Source organism: Heterodontus francisci, chromosome 14 (genome assembly GCF_036365525.1).
Source record: "Heterodontus francisci isolate sHetFra1 chromosome 14, sHetFra1.hap1, whole genome shotgun sequence".
In the NCBI taxonomy this organism is placed as follows: domain Eukaryota; kingdom Metazoa; phylum Chordata; class Chondrichthyes; order Heterodontiformes; family Heterodontidae; genus Heterodontus; species Heterodontus francisci.
Genome location: NC_090384.1, coordinates 10,202,504 through 10,227,365, shown reverse-complemented (window position 1 = coordinate 10,227,365; position 24,862 = coordinate 10,202,504).

Sequence of the window (24,862 nt, the reverse complement as noted above, 5' to 3'; positions counted from 1 at the left end):
AGTCAGTTACCCTGGAAACAGTGCGGTCAGTTACCCTGGAAACAGGGCAGTCAGTTATCCCGGAAACAGGGCAGTCATTTACCCCGGAAACAGGACAGTCAGTTACCCTGGAAACAGGTCGGTCAGTTACCCTGGAAATAGGTTAATCAGTTACCCCGGAAACAGGGTGATCAGTTACCCCGGAAACAGGGCAGTCAGTTACCCTGGAAACAGTGCGGTCAGTTACCCTGGAAACAGGGCAGTCAGTTATCATGGAAACAGAGCGGTCAGATTCCCCAGAAATAGGGCGGTCAATTATCCTGGAAACAGGGCGGTCAGTTACCCCGGAAACAGGGAGAACAGTTACCCCGGAAACAGGGCGGTCAGTTACCCTGGAAACAGGGCAGTCAGTTACCCTGGAAACAGGGCAGTCAGTTTACCTGGAAACAGGGCAGTCAGTTATCCTGGAAACAGGGCAGTCAGTTACCCCGGAAATAGGGCGGTCAGTTATCCTGGAAACAGGGCGGTCAGTTACCCCGGAAACAGAGAGATCAGTTACCCCGGAAACAGGGCAGTCAGTTACCCTGGAAACCGGGCAGTCAGTTATCCTGGAGACAGGGTGGTCAGTTACCCTGGAAACAGGGCAGTCAGTTACCCTGGAAACAGGACAGTCAGTTATCCCGGAAACAGGGCAGTCAGTTATCCCGGAAACAGAGTGATCAGTTACCCAGGAAACAGGGCAGTCAGTTATCCCGGAAACAGGGCAGTCAGTTATCCCGGAAACAGGGTGAGCAGTTACCCTGGAAACCGGGCAGTCAGTTAACCCGGAAACAGGGCGGTCAGTAACCCTGGAAACAGATTACTCAGTTACCCCGGAAACAGGGTGATAAGTTATCCTGGAAACAGGGCAGTCAGTCATCCTGGAAACAGGGCAGTCAGTTACCCGGAAACAGGGTGATCAGTTACCCCGGAAACAGGGAGATCAATTACCCTGGAAACAGGGCGGTTAGTTACCCTGGAAACAGGGCAGTCAGTTATCCTGGAAACAGGGCGATCAGTTACCCTGGAAACTGGGCAGTCAGTTACCATGGAAACAGGGCAGTCAGTTATCCTGGAAACAGGGCAGTCAGTTATCCTGGAAACAGGGCGGTCAGATACCCGGACATAGGGCGGTCAGTTATCCTGGAAACAGGGCGGTCAGTTACCCCGGAAACAGGGAGATCAGTTACCCCGGAAACAGAGCGGTCAGTTACCCTGGAAACAGGGCAGTCAGTTACCCCGGAAATAGGTTAATCAGTTACCCCGGAAACAGGGTGATCAGTTACCCCGGAAAATGGGCAGTCATTTATCCCGGAAACAGGTCAGTCAGTTACCCTGGAAACAGGGCGGTCAGTTACCCTGGAAATAGGTTAATCAGTTACCCCGGAAACAGGGTGATCAGTTACCCCAGAAACAGGGCAGTCAGTTACCCTGGAAACAGTGCGGTCAGTTACCCTGGAAACAGGGCAGTCAGTTATCCCGGAAACAGGGCGGTCATTTAGCCCGGAAACAGGACAGTCAGTTACCCTGGAAACAGGGCGGTCAGTTACCCTGGAAATAGGTTAATCAGTTACCCCGGAAACAGGGTGATCAGTTACCCCGGAAACAGGGCAGTCAGTTACCCTGGAAACAGGGCAGTCAGTTATCCCGGAAACAGGGCAGTCAGTTATCCTGGAAACAGAGCGGTCAGATACCCGGAAACAGGGAGATCAGTTACCCCGGAAACAGAGCGGTCAGTTACCCTGGAAACAGGGCAGTCAGTTACCCCGGAAATAGGTTAATCAGTTACCCTGGAAACAGGGTGATCAGTTACCCCGGAAAATGGGCAGTCATTTACCCCGGAAACAGGTCAGTCAGTTACCCTGGAAACAGGGCGGTCAGTTACCCTGGAAATAGGTTAATCAGTTACCCCGGAAACAGGGTGATCAGTTACCCCGGAAACAGGGCAGTCAGTTACCCTGGAAACAGTGCGGTCAGTTACCCTGGAAACAGGGCAGTCAGTTATCCCGGAAACAGGGCAGTCATTTACCCCGGAAACAGGACAGTCAGTTACCCTGGAAACAGGGCGGTCAGTTACCCTTGAAATAGGTTAATCAGTTACCCACCAAACAGGGTGATCAGTTACCCCGGAAACAGGGCAGTCAGTTATCCTGGAAACAGGGCAGTCAGTTATCCTGGAAACAGGGCGGTCAGATACCCGGACATAGGGCGGTCAGTTATCCTGGAAACAGGGCGGTCAGTTACCCCGGAAACAGGGAGATCAGTTACCCCGGAAACAGAGCGGTCAGTTACCCTGGAAACAGGGCAGTCAGTTACCCTGGAAACAGGGCAGTCAGTTACCCCGGAAATAGGTTAATCAGTTACCCCGGAAACAGGGTGTTCAGTTACCCCGGAAATTGGGCAGTCATTTATCCCGGAAACAGGTCAGTCAGTTACCCTGGAAACAGGGCGGTCAGTTACCCTGGAAATAGGTTAATCAGTTACCCCGGAAACAGGGTGATCAGTTACCCCGGAAACAGGGCAGTCAGTTACCCTGGAAACAGTGCGGTCAGTTACCCTGGAAACAGGGCAGTCAGTTATCCCGGAAACAGGGCAGTCATTTACCCCGGAAACAGGACAGTCAGTTACCCTGGAAACAGGGCGGTCAGTTACCCTGGAAATAGGTAAATCAGTTACCCCGGAAACAGGGTGATCAGTTACCCCGGAAACAGGGCAGTCAGTTACCCTGGAAACAGTGCGGTCAGTTACCCTGGAAACAGGGCAGTCAGTTACCATGGAAACAGAGCGGTCAGATTCCCCGGAAATAGGGCGGTCAATTATCCTGGAAACAGGGCGGTCAGTTACCCCGGAAACAGGGAGAACAGTTACCCCGGAAACAGGGCAGTCAGTTACCCTGGAAACAGGGCAGTCAGTTATCCTGGAAACAGGGTGGTCAGTTACCCTGGAAACAGGGCAGTCAGTTACCCTGGAAACAGGACAGTCAGTTATCCCGGAAACAGGGCAGTCAGTTATCCCGGAAACAGAGTGATCAGTTACCCAGGAAACAGGGCAGTCAGTTATCCCGGAAACAGGGCAGTCAGTTATCCCGGAAACAGGGTGAGCAGTTACCCTGGAAACCGGGCAGTCAGTTAACCCGGAAACAGGGCGGTCAGTAACCCTGGAAACAGATTACTCAGTTACCCCGGAAACAGGGTGATAAGTTATCCTGGAAACAGGGCGGTCAGTTACCCCGGAAACAGGCCAGTTTTTTACCCTGGAAACAGGGAGATCAGTTACCCTGGAAACAGGGCAGTCAGTTACCCGGAAACAGGGTGATCAGTTACCCCGGAAACAGGGAGATCAATTACCCTGGAAACAGGGCGGTCAGTTACCCTGGAAACAGGGCAGTCAGTTATCCTGGAAACAGGGTGATCAGTTACCCTGGAAACTGGGCAGTCAGTTACCATGGAAACAGGGCAGTCAGTTATCCTGGAAATAGGGCAGTCAGTTATCCTGGAAACAGGGCGGTCAGATACCCGGACATAGGGCGGTCAGTTATCCTGGAAACAGGGCGGTCATGTTACCCCGGAAACAGGGAGATCAGTTACCCCGGAAACAGAGCGGTCAGTTACCCTGGAAACAGGGCAGTCAGTTACCCTGGAAACAGGGCAGTCAGTTACCCCGGAAATAGGTTAATCAGTTACCCCGGAAACAGGGTGATCAGTTACCCCGGAAAATGGGCAGTCATTTATCCCGGAAACAGGTCAGTCAGTTACCCTGGAAACAGGGCGGTCAGTTACCCTGGAAATAGGTTAATCAGTTACCCCGGAAACAGGGTGATCAGTTACCCCGGAAACAGGGCAGTCAGTTACCCTGGAAACAGTGCGGTCAGTTACCCTGGAAACAGGGCAGTCAGTTATCCCGGAAACAGGGCAGTCATTTACCCCGGAAACAGGACAGTCAGTTACCCTGGAAACAGGGCGGTCAGTTACCCTTGAAATAGGTTAATCAGTTACCCACCAAACAGAGTGATCAGTTACCCCGGAAACAGGGCAGTCAGTTATCCTGGAAACAGGGCAGTCAGTTATCCTGGAAACAGGGCGGTCAGATACCCGGACATAGGGCGGTCAGTTATCCTGGAAACAGGGCGGTCAGTTACCCCGGAAACAGGGAGATCAGTTACCCCGGAAACAGAGCGGTCAGTTACCCTGGAAACAGGGCAGTCAGTTACCCTGGAAACAGGGTAGTCAGTTACCCCGGAAATAGGTTAATCAGTTACCCCGGAAACAGGGTGATCAGTTACCCCGGAAAATGGGCAGTCATTTATCCCGGAAACAGGTCAGTCAGTTACCCTGGAAACAGGGCGGTCAGTTACCCTGGAAATAGGTTAATCAGTTACCACGGAAACAGGGTGATCAGTTACCCCGGAAACAGGGCAGTCAGTTACCCTGGAAACAGTGCGGTCAGTTACCCTGGAAACAGGGCAGTCAGTTATCCTGGAAACAGGGCAGTCATTTACCCCGGAAACAGGACAGTCAGTTACCCTGGAAACAGGTCGGTCAGTTACCCTGGAAATAGGTTAATCAGTTACCCCGGAAACAGGGTGATCAGTTACCCCGGAAACAGGGCAGTCAGTTACCCTGGAAACAGTGCGGTCAGTTACCCTGGAAACAGGGCAGTCAGTTATCATGGAAACAGAGCGGTCAGATTCCCCAGAAATAGGGCGGTCAATTATCCTGGAAACAGGGCGGTCAGTTACCCCGGAAACAGGGAGAACAGTTACCCCGGAAACAGGGCGGTCAGTTACCCTGGAAACAGGGCAGTCAGTTACCCTGGAAACAGGGCAGTCAGTTTACCTGGAAACAGGGCAGTCAGTTATCCTGGAAACAGGGCAGTCAGTTACCCCGGAAATAGGGCGGTCAGTTATCCTGGAAACAGGGCGGTCAGTTACCCCGGAAACAGAGAGATCAGTTACCCCGGAAACAGGGCAGTCAGTTACCCTGGAAACCGGGCAGTCAGTTATCCTGGAGACAGGGTGGTCAGTTACCCTGGAAACAGGGCAGTCAGTTACCCTGGAAACAGGACAGTCAGTTATCCCGGAAACAGGGCAGTCAGTTATCCCGGAAACAGAGTGATCAGTTACCCAGGAAACAGGGCAGTCAGTTATCCCGGAAACAGGGCAGTCAGTTATCCCGGAAACAGGGTGAGCAGTTACCCTGGAAACCGGGCAGTCAGTTAACCCGGAAACAGGGCGGTCAGTAACCCTGGAAACAGATTACTCAGTTACCCCGGAAACAGGGTGATAAGTTATCCTGGAAACAGGGCAGTCAGTCATCCTGGAAACAGGGCAGTCAGTTACCCGGAAACAGGGTGATCAGTTACCCCGGAAACAGGGAGATCAATTACCCTGGAAACAGGGCGGTCAGTTACCCTGGAAACAGGGCAGTCAGTTATCCTGGAAACAGGGCGATCAGTTACCCTGGAAACTGGGCAGTCAGTTACCATGGAAACAGGGCAGTCAGTTATCCTGGAAACAGGGCAGTCAGTTATCCTGGAAACAGGGCGGTCAGATACCCGGACATAGGGCGGTCAGTTATCCTGGAAACAGGGCGGTCAGTTACCCCGGAAACAGGGAGATCAGTTACCCCGGAAACAGAGCGGTCAGTTACCCTGGAAACAGGGCAGTCAGTTACCCCGGAAATAGGTTAATCAGTTACCCCGGAAACAGGGTGATCAGTTACCCCGGAAAATGGGCAGTCATTTATCCCGGAAACAGGTCAGTCAGTTACCCTGGAAACAGGGCGGTCAGTTACCCTGGAAATAGGTTAATCAGTTACCCCGGAAACAGGGTGATCAGTTACCCCGGAAACAGGGCAGTCAGTTACCCTGGAAACAGTGCGGTCAGTTACCCTGGAAACAGGGCAGTCAGTTATCCCGGAAACAGGGCGGTCATTTAGCCCGGAAACAGGACAGTCAGTTACCCTGGAAACAGGGCGGTCAGTTACCCTGGAAATAGGTTAATCAGTTACCCCGGAAACAGGGTGATCAGTTACCCCGGAAACAGGGCAGTCAGTTACCCTGGAAACAGGGCAGTCAGTTATCCCGGAAACAGGGCAGTCAGTTATCCTGGAAACAGAGCGGTCAGATACCCGGAAACAGGGAGATCAGTTACCCCGGAAACAGAGCGGTCAGTTACCCTGGAAACAGGGCAGTCAGTTACCCCGGAAATAGGTTAATCAGTTACCCTGGAAACAGGGTGATCAGTTACCCCGGAAAATGGGCAGTCATTTACCCCGGAAACAGGTCAGTCAGTTACCCTGGAAACAGGGCGGTCAGTTACCCTGGAAATAGGTTAATCAGTTACCCCGGAAACAGGGTGATCAGTTACCCCGGAAACAGGGCAGTCAGTTACCCTGGAAACAGTGCGGTCAGTTACCCTGGAAACAGGGCAGTCAGTTATCCCGGAAACAGGGCAGTCATTTACCCCGGAAACAGGACAGTCAGTTACCCTGGAAACAGGGCGGTCAGTTACCCTTGAAATAGGTTAATCAGTTACCCACCAAACAGGGTGATCAGTTACCCCGGAAACAGGGCAGTCAGTTATCCTGGAAACAGGGCAGTCAGTTATCCTGGAAACAGGGCGGTCAGATACCCGGACATAGGGCGGTCAGTTATCCTGGAAACAGGGCGGTCAGTTACCCCGGAAACAGGGAGATCAGTTACCCCGGAAACAGAGCGGTCAGTTACCCTGGAAACAGGGCAGTCAGTTACCCTGGAAACAGGGCAGTCAGTTACCCCGGAAATAGGTTAATCAGTTACCCCGGAAACAGGGTGTTCAGTTACCCCGGAAATTGGGCAGTCATTTATCCCGGAAACAGGTCAGTCAGTTACCCTGGAAACAGGGCGGTCAGTTACCCTGGAAATAGGTTAATCAGTTACCCCGGAAACAGGGTGATCAGTTACTCCGGAAACAGGGCAGTCAGTTACCCTGGAAACAGTGCGGTCAGTTACCCTGGAAACAGGGCAGTCAGTTATCCCGGAAACAGGGCAGTCATTTACCCCGGAAACAGGACAGTCAGTTACCCTGGAAACAGGGCGGTCAGTTACCCTGGAAATAGGTAAATCAGTTACCCCGGAAACAGGGTGATCAGTTACCCCGGAAACAGGGCAGTCAGTTACCCTGGAAACAGTGCGGTCAGTTACCCTGGAAACAGGGCAGTCAGTTACCATGGAAACAGAGCGGTCAGATTCCCCGGAAATAGGGCGGTCAATTATCCTGGAAACAGGGCGGTCAGTTACCCCGGAAACAGGGAGAACAGTTACCCCGGAAACAGGGCAGTCAGTTACCCTGGAAACAGGGCAGTCAGTAACCCTGGAAACAGATTACTCAGTTATCCCGGAAACAGGGTGATAAGTTATCCTGGAAACAGGGCGGTCAGTTACCCCGGAAACAGGCCAGTTTTTTACCCTGGAAACAGGGAGATCAGTTACCCTGGAAACAGGGCAGTCAGTTACCCGGAAACAGGGTGATCAGTTACCCCGGAAACAGGGAGATCAATTACCCTGGAAACAGTGCGGTCAGTTACCCTGGAAACAGGGCAGTCAGTTATCCCGGAAACAGGGCAGTCATTTACCCCGGAAACAGGACAGTCAGTTACCCTGGAAACAGGGCGGTCAGTTACCCTTGAAATAGGTTAATCAGTTACCCACCAAACAGGGTGATCAGTTACCCCGGAAACAGGGCTGTCAGTTACCCTGGAAACAGTGCGGTCAGTTACCCTGGAAACAGGGCAGTCAGTTATCCTGGACACAGAGCGGTCAGATTCCCCGGAAACAGGGCGGTCAGTTATCCTGGAAACAGGGCGGTCAGTTACCCCGGAAACAGGGAGAAATGTTACCCCGGAAACAGGGCGGTCAGTTACCCTGGAAACAGGGCAGTCAGTTAACCTGGAAACAGGGCAGTCAGTTATCCTGGAAACAGGGCAGTCAGTTACCCCGGAAACAGAGAGATCAGTTACCCCGGAAACAGGGCAGTCAGTTACCCTGGAAACAGGGCAGTCAGTTATCCTGGAAACAGGGTGGTCAGTTACCCTGGAAACAGGGTGGACAGTTACCCCGGAAACAGCGTGATGAGTAATCCTGGAAACAGGGCGGTCAGTTACCCCGGAAACAGGGCAGTCAGTTATCCCGGAAACAGGGCGGTCAGTAACCCTGGAAATAGGTTAATCAGTTACCCACCAAACAGGGTGATCAGTTACCCCGGAAACAGGGCAGTCAGTTACCCTGGAAACAGTGCGGTCAGTTACCCTGGAAACAGGGCAGTCAGTTATCCTGGACACAGAGCGGTCAGATTCCCCGGAAACAGGGCGGTCAGTTATCCTGGAAACAGGGCGGTCAGTTACCCCGGAAACAGGGAGAAATGTTACCCCGGAAACAGGGCGGTCAGTTACCCTGGAAACAGGGCAGTCAGTTAACCTGGAAACAGGGCAGTCAGTTATCCTGGAAACAGGGCAGTCAGTTACCCCGGAAACAGAGAGATCAGTTACCCCGGAAATAGGGCAGTCAGTTACCCTGGAAACAGGGCAGTCAGTTATCCTGGAAACAGGGTGGTCAGTTACCCTGGAAACAGGGTGGACAGTTACCCCGGAAACAGCGTGATCAGTAATCCTGGAAACAGGGCGGTCAGTTACCCCGGAAACAGGGCAGTCAGTTATCCCGGAAACAGGGCGGTCAGTAACCCTGGAAACAGGGCAGTCAGTTACCCTGGAAACAGGACAGTCAGTTCTCCCGGAAACAGGGCAGTCAGTTATCCAAGAAACAGGGCAGTCATTTATCCCGGAAACAGGTCAGTCAGTTACCCTGGAAACAGGGCGGTCAGTTACCCTGGAAACAGGGCAGTCAGTTACCCTGGTAACAGTGCGGTCAGTTACCCTGGAAACAGGGCAGTCAGTTATCCCGGAAACAGGGCAGTCATTTACCCCGGAAACAGGACAGTCAGTTACCCTGGAAACAGGGCGGTCAGTTACCCTTGAAATAGGTTAATCAGTTACCCACCAAACAGGGTGATCAGTTACCCCGGAAACAGGGCAGTCAGTTACCCTGGAAACAGTGCGGTCAGTTACCCTGGAAACAGGGCAGTCAGTTATCCTGGACACAGAGCGGTCAGATTCCCCGGAAACAGGGCGGTCAGTTATCCTGGAAACAGGGCGGTCAGTTACCCCGGAAACAGGGAGAAATGTTACCCCGGAAACAGGGCGGTCAGTTACCCTGGAAACAGGGCAGTCAGTTACCCTGGAAACAGGGCAGTCAGTTAACCTGGAAACAGGGCAGTCAGTTATCCAGGAAACAGGGCAGTCAGTTACCCCGGAAACAGAGAGATCAGTTACTTCGGAAACAGGGCAGTCAGTTACCCTGGAAACAGGGCAGTCAGTTATCCTGGAAACAGGGTGGTCAGTTACCCTGGAAACAGGGTGGACAGTTACCCCGGAAACAGCGTGATCAGTAATCCTGGAAACAGGGCGGTCAGTTACCCCGGAAACAGGTCAGTCAGTTATCCCGGAAACAGGGCGGTCAGTAACCCTGGAAACAGGGCAGTCAGTTACCCTGGAAACAGGGCAGTCAGTTATCCTGGAAACAGGGCAGTCAGTTACCCCGGAAACAGAGAGATCAGTTACTTCGGAAACAGGGCAGTCAGTTACCCTGGAAACAGGGCAGTCAGTTATCCCGGAAACAGGGCAGTCAGTTATCCAAGAAACAGGGCAGTCATTTATCCCGGAAACAGGTCAGTCAGTTACCCTGGAAACAGGGCGGTCAGTTACCCTGGAAACAGTGCAGTCAGTTACCCTGGAAACAGTGCGGTCAGTTACCCTGGAAACAGGGCAGTCAGTTATCCCGGAAACAGGGCAGTCATTTACCCCGGAAACAGGACAGTCAGTTACCCTGGAAACAGGGCGGTCAGTTACCCTTGAAATAGGTTAATCAGTTACCCACCAAACAGGGTGATCAGTTACCCCGGAAACAGGGCAGTCATTTACCCTGGAAACAGTGCGGTCAGTTACCCTGGAAACAGGGCAGTCAGTTATCCTGGACACAGAGCGGTCAGATTCCCCGGAAACAGGGCGGTCAGTTATCCTGGAAACAGGGCGGTCAGTTACCCCGGAAACAGGGAGAAATGTTACCCCGGAAACAGGGCGGTCAGTTACCCTGGAAACAGGGCAGTCAGTTACCCTGGAAACAGGGCAGTCAGTTATCCTGGAAACTGGGCAGTCAGTTACCCCGGAAACAGAGAGATCAGTTACCCCGGAAACAGGGCAGTCAGTTACCCTGGAAACAGGGCAGTCAGTTATCCTGGAAACAGGGTGGTCAGTTACCCTGGAAACAGGGTGGACAGTTACCCCGGAAACAGCGTGATCAGTAATCCTGGAAACAGGGCGATCAGTTACCCCGGAAACAGGGCAGTCAGTTATCCCGGAAACAGGGCGGTCAGTAACCCTGGAAACAGGGCAGTCAGTTACCCTGGAAACAGGACAGTCAGTTATCCCGGAAACAGGGCAGTCAGTTATCCAAGAAACAGGGCAGTCATTTATCCCGGAAACAGGTCAGTCAGTTACCCTGGAAACAGGGCAGTCAGTTACCCTGGAAACAGGGCAGTCAGTTAACCTGGAAACAGGGCAGTCAGTTATCCTGGAAACAGGGCAGTCAGTTACCCCGGAAACAGAGAGATCAGTTACCCCGGAAACAGGGCAGTCAGTTATCCCGGAAACAGGGCAGTCATTTACCCCGGAAACAGGACAGTCAGTTACCCTGGAAACAGGGCGGTCAGTTACCCTTGAAATAGGTTAATCAGTTACCCACCAAACAGGGTGATCAGTTACCCCGGAAACAGGGCAGTCAGTTACCCTGGAAACAGTGCGGTCAGTTATCCTGGAAACAGGGCAGTCAGTTATCCTGGACACAGAGCGGTCAGATTCCCCGGAAACAGGGCGGTCAGTTATCCTGGAAACAGGGCGGTCAGTTACCCCGGAAACAGGGAGAAATGTTACCCCGGAAACAGGGCGGTCAGTTACCCTGGAAACAGGGCAGTCAGTTACCCTGGAAACAGGGCAGTCAGTTAACCTGGAAACAGGGCAGTCAGTTATCCTGGAAACAGGGCAGTCAGTTACCCCGGAAACAGAGAGATCAGTTACTTCGGAAACAGGGCAGTCAGTTACCCTGGAAACAGGGCAGTCAGTTATCCTGGAAACAGTGCGGTCAGTTACCCTGGAAACAGGGCAGTCAGTTATCCTGGACACAGAGCGGTCAGATTCCCCGGAAACAGGGCGGTCAGTTATCCTGGAAACAGGGCGGTCAGTTACCCCGGAAACAGGGAGAAATGTTACCCCGGAAACAGGGCGGTCAGTTACCCTGGAAACAGGGCAGTCAGTTACCCTGGAAACAGGGCAGTCAGTTACCCCGGAAACAGAGAGATCAGTTACTTCGGAAACAGGGCAGTCAGTTACCCTGGAAACAGGGCAGTCAGTTACCCTGGAAACAGGGCAGTCAGTTACCCCGGAAACAGAGAGATCAGTTACTTCGGAAACAGGGCAGTCAGTTATCCTGGAAACAGGGCAGTCAGTTACCCCGGAAACAGAGAGATCAGTTACTTCGGAAACAGGGCAGTCAGTTACCCTGGAAACAGGGCAGTCAGTTATCCTGGAAACAGGGTGGTCAGTTACCCTGGAAACAGGGTGGACAGTTACCCCGGAAACAGCGTGATCAGTAATCCTGGAAACAGGGCGGTCAGTTACCCCGGAAACAGGGCAGTCAGTTATCCCGGAAACAGGGCGGTCAGTAACCCTGGAAACAGGGCAGTCAGTTACCCTGGAAACAGGACAGTCAGTTATCCCGGAAACAGGGCAGTCAGTTATCCAAGAAACAGGGCAGTCATTTATCCCGGAAACAGGTCAGTCAGTTACCCTGGAAACAGGGCGGTCAGTTACCCTGGAAACAGGGCAGTCAGTTACCCTGGAAACAGTGCGGTCAGTTACCCTGGAAACAGGGCAGTCAGTTATCCCGCAAACAGGGCAGTCATTTACCCCGGAAACAGGACAGTCAGTTACCCTGGAAACAGGGCGGTCAGTTACCCTTGAAATAGGTTAATCAGTTACCCACCAAACAGGGTGATCAGTTACCCCGGAAACAGGGCAGTCAGTTACCCTGGAAACAGTGCGGTCAGTTACCCTGGAAACAGGGCAGTCAGTTATCCTGGACACAGAGCGGTCAGATTCCCCGGAAACAGGGCGGTCAGTTATCCTGGAAACAGGGCGGTCAGTTACCCCGGAAACAGGGAGAAATGTTACCCCGGAAACAGGGCGGTCAGTTACCCTGGAAACAGGGCAGTCAGTTACCCTGGAAACAGGGCAGTCAGTTAACCTGGAAACAGGGCAGTCAGTTATCCTGGAAACTGGGCAGTCAGTTACCCCGGAAACAGAGAGATCAGTTACCCCGGAAACAGGGCAGTCAGTTACCCTGGAAACAGGGCAGTCAGTTATCCTGGAAACAGGGTGGTCAGTTACCCTGGAAACAGGGTGGACAGTTACCCCGGAAACAGCGTGATCAGTAATCCTGGAAACAGGGCGATCAGTTACCCCGGAAACAGGGCAGTCAGTTATCCCGGAAACAGGGCGGTCAGTAACCCTGGAAACAGGGCAGTCAGTTACCCTGGAAACAGGACAGTCAGTTATCCCGGAAACAGGGCAGTCAGTTATCCAAGAAACAGGGCAGTCATTTATCCCGGAAACAGGTCAGTCAGTTACCCTGGAAACAGGGCAGTCAGTTAACCTGGAAACAGGGCAGTCAGTTATCCTGGAAACAGGGCAGTCAGTTACCCCGGAAACAGAGAGATCAGTTACCCCGGAAACAGGGCAGTCAGTTACCCTGGAAACAGGGCAGTCAGTTATCCTGGAAACAGGGTGGTCAGTTACCCTGGAAACAGGGTGGACAGTTCCCCCGGAAACAGCGTGATCAGTAATCCTGGTAACAGGGCGGTCAGTTACCCCGGAAACAGGGCAGTCAGTTATCCCGGAAACAGGGCGGTCAGTAACCCTGGAAACAGGGCAGTCAGTTACCCTGGAAACAGGACAGTCAGTTATCCCGGAAACAGGGCAGTCAGTTATCCAAGAAACAGGGCAGTCATTTATCCCGGAAACAGGTCAGTCAGTTACCCTGGAAACAGGGCGGTCAGTTACCCTGGAAACAGGGCAGTCAGTTACCCTGGAAACAGTGCGGTCAGTTACCCTGGAAACAGGGCAGTCAGTTATCCCGGAAACAGGGCAGTCATTTACCCCGGGAACAGGACAGTCAGTTACCCTGGAAACAGGGCGGTCAGTTACCCTTGAAATAGGTTAATCAGTTACCCACCAAACAGGGTGATCAGTTACCCCGGAAACAGGGCAGTCAGTTACCCTGGAAACAGTGCGGACAATTACCCTGGAAACAGGGCAGTCAGTTATCCTGGACACAGAGCGGTCAGATTCCCCGGAAACAGGGCGGTCAGTTATCCTGGAAACAGGGCGGTCAGTTACCCCGGAAACAGGGAGAAATGTTACCCCGGAAACAGGGCGGTCAGTTACCCTGGAAACAGGGCAGTCAGTTACCCTGGAAACAGGGCAGTCAGTTAACCTGGAAACAGGGCAGTCAGTTATCCTGGAAACAGGGCAGTCAGTTACCCCGGAAACAGAGAGATCAGTTACCCCGGAAACAGGGCAGTCAGTTACCCTGGAAACAGGGCAGTCAGTTATCCTGGAAACAGGGTGGTCAGTTACCCTGGAAACAGGGTGGACAGTTACCCCGGAAACAGCGTGATCAGTAATCCTGGAAACAGGGCGGTCAGTTACCCCGGAAACAGGGCAGTCAGTTATCCCGGAAACAGGGCGGTCAGTAACCCTGGAAACAGGGCAGTCAGTTACCCTGGAAACAGGACAGTCAGTTATCCCGGAAACAGGGCAGTCAGTTATCCAAGAAACAGGGCAGTCATTTATCCCGGAAACAGGTCAGTCAGTTACCCTGGAAACAGGGCGGTCAGTTACCCTGGAAACAGGGCAGTCAGTTACCCTGGAAACAGTGCGGTCAGTTACCCTGGAAACAGGGCAGTCAGTTATCCCGGAAACAGGGCAGTCATTTACCCCGGAAACAGGACAGTCAGTTACCCTGGAAACAGGGCGGTCAGTTACCCTTGAAATAGGTTAATCAGTTACCCACCAAACAGGGTGATCAGTTACCCCGGAAACAGGGCAGTCAGTTACCCTGGAAACAGTGCGGTCAGTTACCCTGGAAACAGGGCAGTCAGTTATCCTGGACACAGAGCGGTCAGATTCCCCGGAAACAGGGCGGTCAGTTATCCTGGAAACAGGGCGGTCAGTTACCCCGGAAACAGGGAGAAATGTTACCCCGGAAACAGGGCGGTCAGTTACCCTGGAAACAGGGCAGTTAGTTACCCTGGAAACAGGGCAGTCAGTTAACCTGGAAACAGGGCAGTCAGTTATCCTGGAAACAGGGCAGTCAGTTACCCCGGATACAGAGAGATCAGTTACCCCGGAAACAGGGCAGTCAGTTACCCTGGAAACAGGGCAGTCAGTTATCCTGGAAACAGGGTGGTCAGTTACCCTGGAAACAGGGTGGACAGTTACCCCGGAAACAGCGTGATCAGTAATCCTGGAAACAGGGCGGTCAGTTACCCCGGAAACAGGGCAGTCAGTTATCCCGGAAACAGGGCGGTCAGTAACCCTGGAAACAGGGCAGTCAGTTACCCTGGAAACAGGACAGTCAGTTATCCCGGAAACAGGGCAGTCAGTTATCCCAGAAACAGGGCAGTCATTTATCCCGGAAACAGGTCAGTCAGTTACCCTGGAAACAGGGCGGTCAGTTACCCTGGAAACAGGGCAGTCAGTTATCCTGGACACAGAGCGGTCAGATTCCCCGGAAACAGGGCGGTCAGTTATCCTGGAAACAGGGCGGTCAGTTACCCCGGAAACAGGGAGAAATGTTACCCCGGAAACAGGGCGGTCAGTTACCCTGGAAACAGGGCAGTTAGTTACCCTGGAAACAGGGCAGTCAGTTAACCTGGAAACAGGGCAGTCAGTTATCCTGGAAACAGGGCAGTCAGTTACCCCGGATACAGAGAGATCAGTTACCCCGGAAACAGGGCAGTCAGTTACCCTGGAAACAGGGCAGTCAGTTATCCTGGAAACAGGGTGGACAGTTACCCTGGAAACAGGGTGGACAGTTACCCCGGAAACAGCGTGATCAGTAATCCTGGAAACAGGGCGGTCAGTTACCCCGGAAACAGGGCAGTCAGTTATCCCGGAAACAGGGCGGTCAGTAACCCTGGAAACAGGGCAGTCAGTTACCCTGGAAACAGGACAGTCAGTTATCCCGGAAACAGGGCAGTCAGTTATCCCAGAAACAGGGCAGTCATTTATCCCGGAAACAGGTCAGTCAGTTACCCTGGAAACAGGGCGGTCAGTTACCCTGGAAACAGGGCAGTCAGTTACCCTGGAAACAGTGCGGTCAGTTACCCTGGAAACAGGGCAGTCAGTTATCCCGGAAACAGGGCAGTCATTTACCCCGGAAACAGGACAGTCAGTTACCCTGGAAACAGGGCAGTCAGTTACCCTGGAAATAGGTTAATCAGTTACCCCGGAAACAGGGTGATCAGTTACCCCGGAAACAGGGCAGTCAGTTACCCTGGAAACAGTGCGGTCAGTTACCCTGGAAACAGGGCAGTCAGTTATCCTGGAAACAGAGCGGTCAGATTCCCCGGAAATAGGGCGGTCAATTATCCTGGAAACAGGGCGGTCAGTTACCCCGGAAACAGGGAGAACAGTTACCCCGGAAACAGGGCGGTCAGTTACCCTGGAAACAGGGCAGTCAGTTACCCTGGAAACAGGGCAGTCAGTTTACCTGGAAACAGGGCAGTCAGTTATCCTGGAAACAGGGCAGTCAGTTACCCCGGAAATAGGGCGGTCAGTTATCCTGGAAACAGGGCGGTCAGTTACCCCGGAAACAGAGAGATCAGTTACCCCGGAAACAGGGCAATCAGTTACCCTGGAAACAGGGCAGTCAGTTATCCTGGAAACAGGGTGGTCAGTTACCCTGGAAACAGGGCAGTCAGTTACCCTGGAAACAGGACAGTCAGTTATCCCGGAAACAGAGTGATCAGTTACCCAGGAAACAGGGCAGTCAGTTATCCCGGAAACAGGGCAGTCAGTTATCCCGGAAACAGGGTGAGCAGTTACCCTGGAAACCGGGCAGTCAGTTAACCCGGAAACAGGGCGGTCAGTAACCCTGGAAACAGATTACTCAGTTACCCCGGAAACAGGGTGATAAGTTATCCTGGAAACAGGGCGGTCAGTTACCCCGGAAACAGGCCAGTTTTTTACCCTGGAAACAGGGAGATCAGTTACCCTGGAAACAGGGCAGTCAGTTACCCCGAAACAGGGTGATCAGTTACCCCGGAAACAGGGAGATCAATTACCCTGGAAACAGGGCGGTCAGTTACCCTGGAAACAGGGCAGTCAGTTATCCTGGAAACAGGGTGATCAGTTACCCTGGAAACTGGGCAGTCAGTTACCATGGAAACAGGGCAGTCAGTTATCCTGGAAACAGGGCAGTCAGTTATCCTGGAAACAGGGCGGTCAGATACCCGGACATAGCGCGGTCAGTTATCCTGGAAACAGGGCGGTCATGTTACCCCGGAAACAGGGAGATCAGTTACCCCGGAAACAGAGCGGTCAGTTACCCTGGAAACAGGGCAGTCAGTTACCCTGGAAACAGGGCAGTCAGTTACCCCGGAAATAGGTTAATCAGTTACCCCGGAAACAGGGCAGTCAGTTACCCCGGAAAATGGGCAGTCATTTACCCCGGAAACAGGTCAGTCAGTTACCCTGGAAGCAGGGCGGTCAGTTACCCTGGAAATAGGTTAATCAGTTACCCCGGAAACAGGGTGATCAGTTACCCCGGAAACAGGGCAGTCAGTTACCCTGGAAACAGTGCGGTCAGTTACCCTGGAAACAGGGCAGTCAGTTATCCCGGAAACAGGGCAGTCATTTACCCCGGAAACAGGACAGTCAGTTACCCTGGAAACAGGGCGGTCAGTTACCCTTGAAGTAGGTTAATCAGTTACCCACCAAACAGGGTGATCAGTTACCCCGGAAACAGGGCAGTCAGTTACCCTGGAAACAGTGCGGTCAGTTACCCTGAAAACAGGGCAGTCAGTTACCCTGGAAACAGGACAGTCAGTTATCCCGGAAAAAGGGCAGTCAGTTATCCCGGAAACAGAGTGATCAGTTACCCTGGAAACAGGGCAGTCAGTTATCCCGGAAACCCCTCTCTTACCCCATCACCCCCACCCACCCTCCCTCCTCCCCGGCACCGGATTGAGAGGCTGGCGGCTGCTGATCTCTGCTTGTTCCTGGTCCCGTTTACCGGGTGGTGGCACCCCTCCACCGCCTTTGTTCGGCGGAGAGTTTCATCTGTTGACTTTTTTTTATTAAAATAAAACACCCGGTTTGTATTTTACCCTGGAAACAGGGCAGTCAGTTACCCTGGAACTTGGGCAGTCAGTTACCCTGGAAACATGGCAGTCAGTTATCCCGGAAACACGGTGATCAGTTACCCTGGAAACATTGCAGTCAGTTATCCCGGAAACAGGGCAGTCAGTTATCCCGGAAAAAGGGTGATCAGTTACCCTGGAAACTGGGCAGTCAGTTACCCTGGAAACAGGGCAGTCGGTAACCCCGGAAACAGGGCAGTCAGTTACCCTGGAAACAGGGCAGTCAGTTACCCCGGAAACTGGGCAGTCAGATAGCCTGGAAACAGGGCAGTCAGTCACCCTGGAAACAGGTTAGTCAGTTACCCCGGAAACAGGGTGATCAGTTACCCCAGAAACAGGGCAATCAGTTACCCTGGAAACAGGGCAGTCAGTTATCCCGGAAACAGGGCGATCAGTTAACCTGGAAACTGGGCAGTCTGTTACCCTGGAAACAGGGCATTAAGTTACCCAGGAAACAGGGCAGTCAGTTACCCTGGAAACAGGGCAGTCAGTTATCCTGGAAACAGAGCGGTCAGATACCCCGGAAATAGGGCGGTCAGTTATCCTGGAAACAGGGCGGTCAGTTACCCCGGAAACAGGGAGATCAGTTACCCCGGAAACAGGGAGGTCAGTTACCCTGGAAACAGGGCAGTCAGTCACCCTGGAAACAGGGCAGTCAGTTAACCTGGAAACAGGGCAGTCAGTTATCCTGGAAACAGGGTGGTCAGTTACCCCGGAAACAGGGTGATCAGTTATCCTGGAAACAGGGCGGTCTGTTACCCCGGAAACAGAGTGATCAGTTACCCTGGAAACAGGGCAGTCAGTTATCCCGGAAACAGGGCAGTCAGTTATCCCGGAAACAGGGCAGTCAGTTATCCCGGAAAAACGGTGATCAATTACCCTGGAAACAGGGCAGTCAGTTATCCCGGAAACAGGGCAGTCAGTTATCCCGGAAAAAGGGTGATCAGTTACCCTGGAAACTGGGCAGTCAGTTACCCCGGAAACAGGGCAGTCAGTTACCCCGGAAACTGGGCAGTCAGATAGCCTGGAAACAGGGCAGTCAGTCACCCTGGAAACAGGTTAGTCAGTTACCCCGGAAACAGGGTGATCAGTTACCCCAGAAACAGGGCAGTCAGTTACCCTGGAAACAGCGCAGTCAGTTATGCCGGAAACAGGGCGGTCAGTTATCCCGGAAATAGGGCAGTCAGTTACCCTGGAAACAGGGCAGTCGGTTACCCCGGAAACAGGGCAGTCAGTTACCCTGGAAACAGGGCAGTCAGTTACCCCGGAAACTGGGCAGTCCGATAGCCTGGAAACAGGGCAGTCAGTCTCCCTGGAAACAGGTTAGTCAGTTACCCAGGAAACAGGATGATCAGTTACCCCAGAAACAGGGAAGTCAGTCACCCTGGAAACAGGTTAGTCAGTTACCCCGGAAACAGGTTGATCAGTTACCCCAGAAACAGCGCAGTCAGTTATGCCGGAAACAGGGTGGTCAGTTACCCCGGAAACAGGGTGATCAGTTAACCTGGAAACTGGGCAGTCTGTTACCCTGGAAACAGGGCATTCAGTTACCCCGGAAACAGGGCGGTCAGTTATGCCGGAAACAGGGCAGTCAGTTCTCCTGGAAACAGGGTGATCAGTTACCCTGGAAACTGGGCAGTCACTTACCCTGGAAACAGGGTGGTCAGTTACCCCGGAAACAGGGTGATCAGTTATCCTGGAAACAGGGCGGTCAGTTACCCCAGAAACAGGGCAGTCAGTTACCCCGGAAACAGGGCGGTCAGTAACCCTGGAAACAGATTAGTCAGTTACCCCGGAAACAGGGTGATCAGTTATCCTGGAAACAGGGCAGTCAGTTACCCTGGAAACAGGGCAGTCAGTTATCCCGGAAACAGGGCAGTCAGTTATCCCGGAAACAGGGTGATCAGTTACCCTAGAAACAGGGCAGTCAGTTACCCTGGAAACAAGGCAGTCAGTTACCCTGGAAACAGGGCAGTCAGTTATCCCGGAAACAGTTCGTCAGTTATCCTGGAAACAGGGTGATCAGTTACCCTGGAAACTGGGCAGTCAGTTACCCTGGAAGCAGGGCAGTCCGTTACCCAGGAAACAGGATGCTCAGTGACCCTGGAAACTGGGCAGTCAGTTACCCTGGAAACAGGGTGGTCAGTTACCGCAGAAACAGGGTGATCAGTTACCCTGGATACTGGGCAGTCAGTTACCCTGGAAACTGGGCAGTCAGTTACGCCGGAAACAGAGCGGTCAGTAACCCTGGAAAAAGATTACTCAGTTACCCCGGAAACAGGGTGATCAGTTACCCTGGAAACAGCGCAGTCAGTTATGCCGGATACAGGGCGATCAGTTAACCTGGAAACTGGGCAGTCTGTTACCCTGGAAACAGGGCATTCAGTTACCCAGGAAACAGGGCAGTCAGTTCTCCTGGAAACAGGGTGATCAGTTACCCTGGAAACTGGGCTGTCACTTACCCTGGAAACAGGGTGGTCAGTTACCCCGGAAACAGGGTGATCAGTTATCCTGGAAACAGGGCGGTCAGTTACCCCAGAAACAGGGCAGTCAGTTACCCCGGAAACAGGGCGGTCAGTAACCCTGGAAACAGATTAGTCAGTTACCCCGGAAACAGGGTGATCAGTTATCCTGGAAACAGGGCAGTCAGTTACCCTGGAAACAGGGCAGTCAGTTATCCCGGAAACAGGGCAGTCAGTTATCCCGGAAACAGGGTGATCAGTTACCCTAGAAACAGGGCAGTCAGTTACCCTGGAAACAAGGCAGTCAGTTACCCTGGAAACAGGGCAGTCAGTTATCCCGGAAACAGTTAGTCAGTTATCCTGGAAACAGGGTGATCAGTTACCCTGGAAACTGGGCAGTCAGTTACCCTGGAAGCAGGGCAGTCCGTTACCCAGGAAACAGGATGCTCAGTGACCCTGGAAACTGGGCAGTCAGTTACCCTGGAAACAGGGTGGTCAGTTACCGCAGAAACAGGGTGATCAGTTACCCTGGATACTGGGCAGTCAGTTACCCTGGAAACTGGGCAGTCAGTTATGCCGGAAACAGAGCGGTCAGTAACCCTGGAAAAAGATTACTCAGTTACCCCGGAAACAGGGTGATCAGTTATCCTGGAAACAGGATGGACAGTTACCCCGAAAACAGGGCGGTCAGTCACCCTGGAAACAGGGCAGTCATTTACCCCGGAAACAGGGTGAACTGTTACCCTGGAAACAGGGCAGTCAGTTACCCTGGAAGCAGGGCAGTCCGTTACCCAGGAAACAGGATGCTCAGTGACCCTGGAAACTGGGCAGTCAGTTACCCTGGAAACAGGGTGGTCAGTTACCGCAGAAACAGGGTGATCAGTTACCCTGGATACTGGGCAGTCAGTTACCCTGGAAACTGGGCAGTCAGTTATGCCGGAAACAGAGCGGTCAGTAACCCTGGAAAAAGATTACTCAGTTACCCCGGAAACAGGGTGATCAGTTATCCTGGAAACAGGACGGACAGTTACCCCGAAAACAGGGCGGTCAGTTACCCTGGAAACAGGGCAGTCATTTACCCCGGAAACAGGGTGAACTGTTACCCTGGAAACAGGGCAGTCAGTTACCCTGGAAACAGGGCGGTCAGTTGCCCTGGAAACAGGGCAGTCAGTTACCCCGGAAACAGGTTGATCAGTTACCCCGGAAACAGGGTGAACAGTTACCCTGGAAACAGGTCAGTCACTTACCCCGGAAACAGGGCGGTCAGTTCCACTGGAAACAGGGTGATCAGTTCCACTGGAAACAGGGTGAACAGTTACCCTGGAAACAGGGCAGTCAGTTACCCCGGAAACAGGGTGATCAGTTCCACTGGAAATAGGGAGATCAGTTACCCTGGAAACAGGGCAGTCAGTTACCCCGGAAACAGGGTGATCAGTTACCCTGGAAACAGGGAGATCAGTTACCCCGAAAACAGGGCGGTCAGTTACCCTGGAAACAGGGCAGTCATTTACCCCGGAAACAGGGTGAACAGTTACCCTGGAAACAGGGCAGTCAGTTACCCCGGAAACAGGGCGGTCAGTTGCCCTGGAAACAGGGCAGTCAGTTACCCCGGAAACAGGGTGATCAGTTACACTGGAAAGAGGGAGATCAGTTACCCTGGAAACAGGGCAGTCAGTTACCCCGGAAACAGGGAGATCAGTTCCCCTGGAAACAGGGCAGTCAGTTACCTGGAAACAGGGTGATCAGTTACCCCGGAAACAGGGAGATCAATTACCCTGGAAACAGGGCGGTCAGTTACCCTGGAAACAGGGCAGTCAGTTATCCTGGAAACAGGCTGATCAGTTACCCTGGAAACTGGGCAGTCAGTTACCATGGAAACAGGGCAGTCAGTTATCCTGGAAACAGGGCAGTCAGTTATCCTTGAAATAGGGCGGTCAGATACCCGGAAATAGTGTGGTCAGTTATCCTGGAAACAGGGAGGTCAGTTACCCCGGAAACAGGGAGATCAGTTACCCCGGAAACAGGGCAGTCAGTTACCCTGGAAACAGGGCAGTCAGTTTCCCCAGAAACAGGGCAGTCAGTTACCCTGGAAACAGGGCAGTCAGTCACCCTGGAAACAGGTTAGTCAGTTACCCCGGAAACAGGGCAATCATTTCCCCTGGAAACAGGGCAGTCAGTTACCCTGGAAACAGAGCAGTGAGCTATCCCGGAAACAGGGCACTCAGTTATCCCGGAAACAGGGTGAACAGTTACCCTGGAAACTGGGCAGTCAGTTATTCTGGAAACAGGGCGGTCAATTACCCTGGAAACAGGGCCGTCAGTTATCCTGGAAACAGTGCGGTCAGATACCCCGGAAATAGGGCGGTCAGTTATCCTGGAAACAGGGCGGTCAGTTACCCTGGAAACAGGGCAGTTAGTTACCCTGGAAACAGGGCAGTCAGTTAACCTGGAAACAGGGCAGTCAGTTATCCCGGAAACAGGGCAGTCATTTACCCCGGGAACAGGACAGTCAGTTACCCTGGAAACAGGGCGGTCAGTTACCCTTGAAATAGGTTAATCAGTTACCCACCAAACAGGGTGATCAGTTACCCCGGAAACAGGGCAGTCAGTTACCCTGGAAACAGTGCGGACAATTACCCTGGAAACAGGGCAGTCAGTTATCCTGGACACAGAGCGGTCAGATTCCCCGGAAACAGGGCGGTCAGTTATCCTGGAAACAGGGCGGTCAGTTACCCCGGAAACAGGGAGAAATGTTACCCCGGAAACAGGGCGGTCAGTTACCCTGGAAACAGGGCAGTCAGTTACCCTGGAAACAGGGCAGTCAGTTAACCTGGAAACAGGGCAGTCAGTTATCCTGGAAACAGGGCAGTCAGTTACCCCGGAAACAGAGAGATCAGTTACCCCGGAAACAGGGCAGTCAGTTACCCTGGAAACAGGGCAGTCAGTTATCCTGGAAACAGGGTGGTCAGTTACCCTGGAAACAGGGTGGACAGTTACCCCGGAAACAGCGTGATCAGTAATCCTGGAAACAGGGCGGTCAGTTACCCCGGAAACAGGGCAGTCAGTTATCCCGGAAACAGGGCGGTCAGTAACCCTGGAAACAGGGCAGTCAGTTACCCTGGAAACAGGACAGTCAGTTATCCCGGAAACAGGGCAGTCAGTTATCCAAGAAACAGGGCAGTCATTTATCCCGGAAACAGGTCAGTCAGTTACCCTGGAAACAGGGCGGTCAGTTACCCTGGAAACAGGGCAGTCAGTTACCCTGGAAACAGTGCGGTCAGTTACCCTGGAAACAGGGCAGTCAGTTATCCCGGAAACAGGGCAGTCATTTACCCCGGAAACAGGACAGTCAGTTACCCTGGAAACAGGGCGGTCAGTTACCCTTGAAATAGGTTAATCAGTTACCCACCAAACAGGGTGATCAGTTACCCCGGAAACAGGGCAGTCAGTTACCCTGGAAACAGTGCGGTCAGTTACCCTGGAAACAGGGCAGTCAGTTATCCTGGACACAGAGCGGTCAGATTCACCGGAAACAGGGCGGTCAGTTACCCCGGAAACAGGGAGAAATGTTACCCCGGAAACAGGGCGGTCAGTTACCCTGGAAACAGGGCAGTTAGTTACCCTGGAAACAGGGCAGTCAGTTAACCTGGAAACAGGGCAGTCAGTTATCCTGGAAACAGGGCAGTCAGTTACCCCGGATACAGAGAGATCAGTTACCCCGGAAACAGGGCAGTCAGTTACCCTGGAAACAGGGCAGTCAGTTATCCTGGAAACAGGGTGGTCAGTTACCCTGGAAACAGGGTGGACAGTTACCCCGGAAACAGCGTGATCAGTAATCCTGGAAACAGGGCGGTCAGTTACCCCGGAAACAGGGCAGTCAGTTATCCCGGAAACAGGGCGGTCAGTAACCCTGGAAACAGGGCAGTCAGTTACCCTGGAAACAGGACAGTCAGTTATCCCGGAAACAGGGCAGTCAGTTATCCCAGAAACTGGGCAGTCATTTATCCCGGAAACAGGTCAGTCAGTTACCCTGGAAACAGGGCGGTCAGTTACCCTGGAAACAGGGCAGTCAGTTACCCTGGAAACAGTGCGGTCAGTTACCCTGGAAACAGGGCAGTCAGTTATCCCGGAAACAGGGCAGTCATTTACCCCGGAAACAGGGCAGTCAGTTACCCTGGAAACAGGGCAGTCAGTCACCCTGGAAACAGGTTAGTCAGTTACCCCGGAAACAGGGCAATCATTTCCCCTGGAAACAGGGCAGTCAGTTACCCTGGAAACAGAGCAGTGAGCTATCCCGGAAACAGGGCACTCAGTTATCCCGGAAACAGGGTGAACAGTTACCCTGGAAACTGGGCAGTCAGTTATTCTGGAAACAGGGCGGTCAATTACCCTGGAAACAGGGCCGTCAGTTATCCTGGAAACAGTGCGGTCAGATACCCCGGAAATAGGGCGGTCAGTTATCCTGGAAACAGGGCGGTCAGTTACCCTGGAAACAGGGCAGTTAGTTACCCTGGAAACAGGGCAGTCAGTTAACCTGGAAACAGGGCAGTCAGTTATCCCGGAAACAGGGCAGTCATTGACCCCGGGAACAGGACAGTCAGTTACCCTGGAAACAGGGCGGTCAGTTACCCTTGAAATAGGTTAATCAGTTACCCACCAAACAGGGTGATCAGTTACCCCGGAAACAGGGCAGTCAGTTACCCTGGAAACAGTGCGGACAATTACCCTGGAAACAGGGCAGTCAGTTATCCTGGACACAGAGCGGTCAGATTCCCCGGAAACAGGGCGGTCAGTTATCCTGGAAACAGGGCGG